The sequence below is a fragment of the Benincasa hispida genome, chromosome 9 (genome assembly GCF_027475165.1).
Source record: "Benincasa hispida cultivar pf3 chromosome 9, pf3_genome.v1.1, whole genome shotgun sequence".
In the NCBI taxonomy this organism is placed as follows: Eukaryota; Viridiplantae; Streptophyta; class Magnoliopsida; order Cucurbitales; family Cucurbitaceae; genus Benincasa; species Benincasa hispida.
This window is the reverse complement of record NC_143486.1, coordinates 66,862,704-66,871,307: the sequence shown is the minus strand read 5'-3', so window position 1 is coordinate 66,871,307 and position 8,604 is coordinate 66,862,704. Positions and strand designations below refer to the sequence as shown.

The 8,604-nt window shown below is 32.7% G+C and overlaps 1 pseudogene; it reads left to right on the top strand.

The window, feature by feature from the left end:
• Nucleotides 1–2,306: 2,306 nt before the first annotated feature.
• LOC120087345 (aldehyde oxidase GLOX1 pseudogene) lies at nucleotides 2,307–3,992 on the top strand (annotated as a pseudogene).
• The last annotated feature ends 4,612 nt before the right edge of the window (nucleotides 3,993–8,604 follow it).

Genomic DNA, 8,604 nt, shown 5'->3' with positions numbered 1-8,604 from the left:
TTTTAAAATTAAAAAATCACACTACCAAATATTATACAATTTTCAAGAAATTTGAAAAGATAATTGGTAAATTTTCTAGGTATCTTGTAAATCAATTTAGAAATTCGTGTAAATATAAGTTGGAGGTAACATTTGCAAGATTTTACTTAAGATTTGGGAAATATTGCAAGAAAAAATTCAAGAAGATGTAAAAGTTGGTACATGGACCTGGCCTTGGACTCAACTAAATGAATTTGGGCCTTATTTGACATTTGGTCTAATTAAGCCTATTTTTGAGTTGAATTGGACTTTAGTCGAAATAATAATATCAAATTGAACCAAATTAATTTTATTTAATCTCACGGTCATGAAGGAAAACATATGGCATCATCGAAATTCGCCAATTGATGTCTTCAACTTCAATTTGGGACACATGTTAACTTTGAATTAGTCTCTAGTTCAATTATTTGGAATTTCATCATTAATTTAGTAAATGACATGACAATTTGCGATTGATCCAAAATTTCTCATTCAACACTATTTAATATAGATCTAAAGTATTTATGCTAACAAGTGGTATCAAAGCATGAATTTCATATTGGATTGTTCGTTTATTTTTGTTTTTTATTGGGTATGAGATTAAATCTTTAATTTAGGTAAAGTTGATTAAATATTTAAAGAAAATATATAAAAAAAAATCCAAAAAGGAAAGCAATGGAGAAGAGAAATATAATTGCATATTAGTTTCTTCATCGTCTCCTTTGCTTGTTGCAACAACAATAGTTGAAAGGGAATCAAATTCTTAGATGTTTTTTTTATGCAAGTTAGTTGTTGATTTTTAGCTAATTTTAGATTGATATTGAATAAGGTATCACTGTGCACAAATAATCAGTTTGTGAAATTTTGGTATAGGATAAAATTTTGATTTTGAGTTATTCGATGCATCTACCAGCGAGAAAAAGATTTAGGATAAAATTTGCCTCTTTCCATTTTCATGTCGACTTTGAGGTCTTAAGAATTTGTCTCTGGCATGATGATAGTGCACGGCAATTCAAGCCTTTTTATCGTCTAAATCTGTGGGATTCTAAAATGTCTTGTCTGGGTACTTTTTTTACTTTCTTCTTCTTTGTCATCACCAAGATAGATTGTATATTAAAAAAAATACATTCAAATAAAATAAACGATAATACCTCAATCTTGACTTCATCATTGCCTAACACTATATAATCTACCGTTCTAAAATTGTCCTGCAAGAGTGGTGTAAGATTATAATTTCAAATTTATAATGATTTAGTATTTATCGTAGAAATTATTGTGAAGATTTAATAAAAAATTTTACATAAATAAACTGACAAGCTAATTAGAGATTCTATATTTTTATTAAATACAAGGTTTACATCTTGAAATAACAAAATTTGGCATCAAATTTTGATGATTTTTTTAATTTTATTTTAGGGAGTAAATTATTACAAGTATAAGGACTATAAATTGTCAAGTTTACATCTTGGAATAATAAAATTTTGATGAATTTTTTTACTTTGGGGAGTAAATTATTATAAGTATAAGGATTAAATTGCCAAGTTTATATCTTCAAATAATAAAATTTAGCATCAAATTTTGATGAACTTTTTACTTTAGGGAGTAAATTATTACAAGTATAAGGATTAATTTGTCAAGTTTACATCTTGAAATAATAAAATTTGAAATCATATTTTCATAATTTTTTTACTTTAGGGAGTAAGTTATTACAAGTATAAGGACTAAATTGTTATATAATAAAGCTTATGGGTAAAATTGTTATTCGTTGAAAAATACATTAACTAAATTGTTATAAGCTAAAGTTGATGGACTAAATTGTTATTTTTAAGAAGTTTAGCCTATTTAAAGTAGGAAGGGTGCGACTTATTTTCACTCTATACTTTTACTGATAAGAGGTAAAAAAAACATCATCCCGAATTTTCACATCCGTAGCATCTTTCTACTTGTATGAAACTGTCGATATTCTTCTCTTTTGTTCAAGACTTTATTGAGAGGTTCTTAGGGTTCGATTCTATAATCAGGCTTCAAAGAAGATTGAGGTATTATCGTTTGTGACCTTAATTGTTTGTTTATTTTTCTTCTTGAATTTTTGAGAAAGAAAAATAAGAATTCAAAAATATTATCCACCACAGAATTCAATAAGAAACATATTCCCTATCAAAAATACTTTTCTTTTCTTCTCAAATTCTTTAATGGATAATCTTGTTCTACTCATCCTGTTAATTTTGGAATGGTCATTTGAATCTTCTTGGTTCTTTCTTGTTCTTTAGTTTGATTGGCGTCGCAAGACCGTTCTTTTGAAAGATATGAACGAGCAAACGGTGGTTCCGTTCTTCCTCCTTGTGTTGCTCTTCGCCGGAATGTCTTTTGCCCAGACTGCCACCACCGGCCGCTGGCAACTCCTGCAGGAAACGATCGGCATTTCAGCCATGCACATGCAGCTACTCCACAATGATCGTGTCGTTATATTCGACGGCGTCGAATTCGGCCCGTCCAATTTGTCATTCCCCACAGCAAGATGCACAAGATCCGACGATATACGTGGAAACAGATTCGACTGTACTGCTCATTCTGTTGAGTACGACGTAGCCACCAATACATTCCGGCCACTCTCCGTTCAAACTGATATGTGGTGCTCGTCTGGTGGAGCCATGCGCGATGGCGCTCTCGTTCAAACCGGCGGTTTCAAGGCCGGAGACCGGACTGTCAGGATCTTTAAACCATGCCCAAGATGTGATTGGGAAGAGATTCCAATGGGGTTACTCACTCGTCGGTGGTATGCCACCAACCACATTCTCCCCGACGGCAGCCAAATCATCATTGGCGGCCGGAAACAGTTCAACTATGAATTCTTTCCTAAACCTGCAGCGTTTTATTGGCAACTGGCGAAGACTAAATCTGATCCAAAGGCATATAGTTTGCCGTTCTTGGCGCAAACCAACGATGGCCATACAGAAAACAATCTGTACCCATTTGTGTTTCTTCATATCGATGGAAGCTTGTTCATCTTTGCAAATAATCGAGCGATCTTATTCGACTATTCCAAGAACAAGGTTCTCAAAACCTTCCCAGAAATTCCAGGCGGCGATCCAAGGAATTACCCGAGTACTGGATCGGCGGTGATTCTTCCATTGAATTTGCAGGCGAAATTGATTGAAGTTGAAGTAATGGTATGCGGTGGAGCTCCGAAAGGAGCTCACAGAAAAGCCCGCAGAAGAGTTTTTGTTGAAGCATTAAACACATGTGCAAGAATCAAAATTACCAATCCAAATCCTAAGTGGGTTCTTGAGATTATGCCACTTTCTCGAGTTATGGGCGACATGTTGTTACTTCCAAACGGCAACGTTTTGTTGATCAACGGCGGGTCGTTTGGGACCGCCGGCTGGGAACTTGGCCGGAATCCGGTTCTTAACCCGGTTCTTTACCTACCCAATAACCCACCCGGTTCAAGATTCGAATTGAATGACCCAAGTACTACCCCTCGTATGTATCATTCGACGGCGATCTTACTTCGTGATGGCCGGATTCTCGTCGGCGGGAGCAATCCGCATCCGAGTTACAATTTCTCTAGCGTTCTGTTTCCGACGGAACTTAGCTTAGAAGCATTTCATCCTTCATATCTTGACCCTGAATTGGCAGCTTTGCGTCCCACAATAATAACACCCATATCCCAAATCATGCTTTTTCATGGACAGAGATTCAAGGTGGGGTTTACAGTGATCAATGAATTGGATCCAACGAAAGTCTCGGTCACCATGTTGGCTCCACCGTTCAATACGCACTCGTTCTCGATGAACCAAAGGCTGTTGGTGCTAAGCGGTGGCAATGTGACGATGAGCGTATGGCCGGATCTGATGTATGAAGTCGATGTTAACGTTCCTGTTTATGGTAATATTGCACCGTCTGGGTTTTATATATTATTTGTTGTTCATCAATCCGTTCCTAGTGAGGGAATTTGGGTCCAAATAATTTGATAATTGACGTTCTTGTTTCATTTTTTTTTTTAATTTCATATTTTGAATCTTTTTGTTACGGCTGGTGAAGTTAAATTTGATAATTGAATGGACTTGTGAGCTTATGCAATTCAATCAATTTCTTTTAGAAAAGAATGTTTCTTGCAATTTTTACAAAATTAAATTTTTTCTCAATAATGTTTCTTGTATTCCAAGAATATATTTTAAAATCTTATATAAATTTAAAAACATGGTAGAGTTTTTTTTATCTTTAGTTTATGAAATTCGTACATAAATTAAGAGTTAGCAAACAATGATTAAAAAAAATTAAACGACCTGGGAATAAGATAGAATATATAGAAATCAATGAGCATTTGTTTGGTAGCCTAAAATAGTTAAAATCACTTTTGTCATTTTCAAAATCACACTTAAATGTACTTTTAATCATTCAAAACCACGAACAAGAAGTAAATGAAATAAAATTAAAAGTGAGAAATTGGAACTATAAGTTCTAATATAACTAATTGTCTAAATCATACATGTTCAACTTATCGCATATATTATTAAGAATGGATAAAGAGTGGATTAAGATTAGGAACAAGTTATCAACTGAATATGCAGAAGGAGTATATCGATTCCTTGATGTTGCAAAACTTCATGTTAATAAGTGGGGAAAAACAAGATGTCCATGCAAAAAATGTATGAATGCTAGGTGGGAGCCAATAGATGGAGTTGAATGACATTTATTCATTAATGGAATTTCTCCATCTTATCATCAATGGGTATACTATGGAGATCCAGTCAACTTGTCTAGGGGATACGAGAGTCACACATCTCAATCAACACATGATGATGGATTAAGTACGACATAGATGAATGTTATAGATGAAGAAAATGAAATTTTGAATATTATAAATGATCTATAGGGTCCAATTGTTGATGTTAATAAGGAAGAAAATGAGAATGAGATGCACACCAACACCCAAGAAAGAGATAAAAATTCAAGCTTGTTTGAAGACTTAATGAATGAAGCACGCAACCAGTTGTACCCTGGTTGTACAAATTTCTCGTCATTGTTGTTCTTGGTGAAGTTGATGCATATTAAGGTTCTTAGTGTTGGACTAACAAGTCGTTTGATTTGTTACTTGAATTGTTAAAAGAAGCATTTTCCGTTGGAGCATCTATACCTAGTTTATTTTATGAAGCTAAAAGAAAATTACGTGACTTAGGATTTGGTTATGAGTGTATTCATGCTTGCAAATACGATTGCATCCTATATTGGAGAGAATTTGTTGATTTGCAATAGTGTCCAGTTTGTGGTGAATCTCGATACAAAGTTGAATTTGAAAAAAGTAAAAATATTCCATATAAAATTTTATGACATTTTTCTTTAATACCAAGATTGAAACGATTGTTTGCATCTAAGCATATTGCACCTGAAATGAGGTGGCATAAAGAGAAACGTGTTGAAACTAATGGAGTATTGCGATATCCAGTTGATGTTGAAGGGTGAAAGCATTTTGATCGTGAATTTCCTCAGTTTGCTTCAGACCCACGTATGGAATATAAAATACTTGAACAATTGATACATTATCGATACGAATAGAAGTGATTCGCATGGTCAAGTTAAGAGAAGAGAAATGCAGTGACATTGGTCGAATTAGTCTCAAATATTGCCTAAAATACTTGATACGAACAGAAATGATTCACATGATCAAATTAAGGAGAAGAGAGGGTTTGGTGAGAGAGAAGTAAAAGGAGAAAGAAGATTTGATATGAAATAAAAAAGATTTTTTTTAATAAAGTTTTTTTTTTAAAAAAAAGAGAGGCCTTTAATGTCGGTTTTAAGCCGACATTGTAGTCCATATTCAATGTTGGTTTAAAACCAACATTAAAGATCCATTTTTTTCAAATCGACATTGTACATCTGATTTCACTTTTTTCAACCGACATTAAAGTTCAAAATTCTTGTAGTTAATACAAAATCTCACACACTATATAAATATCAAGATTATCATATGCTGCTAAAAAAAATTCTACAAATGGTGCAGTATTCATGTTCAAGCAGTATCAAATTACAAAGTTAACATTATCATACTTAGCGCTCTAGCTAGTCCAGTTCAATTCCCAGCAAAATATGTAGAGAACACCTTTATACAAAGTATCTGAGCATGATTTTACTATGACATCTCGTCCACAATAACATACTAGAAACCTTGTGGTAACTCTTCCTTTTCCATTTCCTTTTCCTTTTCCTCTATTTATTTATTTTTATTATTATCTTTTTTGGGTGAGGTCAGGGGATCTCAGATTTTTTCTTAGCTTATAAAGTCAGTTAATAACTGGAAACACCAAAAAAGATCATCCATGCAAAGTATCACGATCATGCTTGTCCAGGACGTGTTGCGTATGGCCGCATGTCTGCCTCCACCTCTTTTTACTATGCTTTCATCTTATATATTTCCTTTTGTTAGGCAGTTTGTTCTCTATGTACTTTTCTTAACGTGTGACCGCTCGCCCATTTTCATATGCTAGGGTGGCAGATGTATTTTTGTTCAGAATGCACTATATAGTGTAAGACTAATCATCATATTCTCATACCAGTGTGCTGTATGGTATAAAGTCGTATTGTTGCTTATTGTTTTCTAGTTGTACGGCTAATGTTTATTGTTTACACATGCTTTTAAATGTTTGCAAAAACCTTTTCCTCTAAACCCGTTTTCTAAAACCTTTTCTCAAGAATGGGGGTGGAGGTTCTTTGAAATGCCCATTGTGCCATCGACTATTCGGATTTGGATTGGCTGACTTGTTCAAGGGCGAGAACAAGTGCCGCACAATCGCCTTGAGACTCTTATAAAGGTGCGATTGTGACACAAAGCGCCCAAATTTTGAAGTGGATAAAATGGAAATCTGTTTATTCTATTTCATGATTTTAGATATGTGTTTAGTAGCAAAATTCAGAAATTGGATTCAAATTTAAACAATTGCAAATTTATTATAGTTATCCACTAAATATTAATTGATAATAAACTATTATTAATTTATGGACTAGTTGCATAAATAGAATTCAAGCCCAAAATAATAGAATATGTAGTACAAGGATAAAATAATTGTATATATAGATAAAAAAAAATGGTAAAAGACTAAAAAACCCATGGTGACTAGCAGCTATCAGTGATAACCAAGTTGTTATCAGCTGCTATCGCTGATAGCTTTTATCAATTGCTATCGATGATAGTTGCTATCAGCGATTGCTTTCAATTTGAGAAAAATTAATACAATCTTGAAATATTAGCTTTTAATTTGCTATCAATTATTAGTAGCTATCATTGATTCACTTTCATCAATTAGAATCAACATTGAAATATTACTACTTAAGGCTATCAGTAGCTATCAATGATAGATTTATAATTAGTGATCAATTTTGAAAGAAGACCAACAACTTTGATTACCATAATAGTTATCACTAATAATCTTTTATCATGGCTATCACCGATAGCAACTATCAGTTGTTATCACTGATAGACTTTCATCAATTAGAATCAACCTTGAAATATTAACACTTAAGGCTATCAATGATAGACTTCTATAACTGATTATCACCTTTGAAAGAAACTTGATATATAGATATCACCTAAGTTTTATCATCGATATCGCTAACATTACTCATATTGTGGTTATCAGTGATAGCTTCTTTCACTGATAACATCACTAATAAGATGCTATCAATGATCTCACTGATATCATGCTATCAGTGATAGTTCTCTATCACCGATAACGTGCTATCAGTGGTAGCTTCTATCACCGATAACGTGCTATTAGATAGCTTCTATCATCAATAACATGCTATTAGTATTAGCTTCTATCATTGGTAACATACTATCAGTAGTAGCTTCTATCAATCATAGCCACCGAATATCTTTTTGCCCCTTTCTCGTCCTTCCAAACATTTGTAAGTCTCTTTTCTTTTCGATGATAGCTTTTATCACTAATAAACATGCTATCAGTGATAACTTCTAGGCATTCCACTTATATTTTAGTTCGAGATTCAACCTTAGTAATTAAATTTACTAAGTTGGCTATCAATGATAGATTTCTATAAGTGACTATTAACTATAAAAATATAATCAAAGATTAAGCTATCAATGATAGAAAATATTAGTAGCTATCACTGATAGACTTTCATTTACTATTTATATTTATTGTTTGTTATAATAATCAAACTTAGGCTTGTTGGTGTTAAGTCACTTATGAATTGAGTACTTTCAAGTAATACGTATGGAACTTGGCCTCATAGGGAAGAAGAAAAAATTCAAATAAAGGAAAGAAAAATTTTAAAAATAAGAGAACAACAGGAAGCAAAAACTGAAAAAAAAAAATAAATTAAATAGAAAAAAAGGAAGCAAAAACCAGACAAAAAAGAAAAAGAAAGTGAAGAAGCAAAAAATCGAAGAAAGAAAATAAAATAAAATAATAAAAAAAGATGAAGAAGTAAAAATCGGAGAAAGGGAAGAAAATAAAAATAAAAAAAGGAATAATCAAGAACTGAAAAAAGAAAATAAAAATATAAATATAAAAAGGAATAAGCCAAAACTGAAGAAAGAAAATAAAATAAAAAAATAAAAAAAAGAAA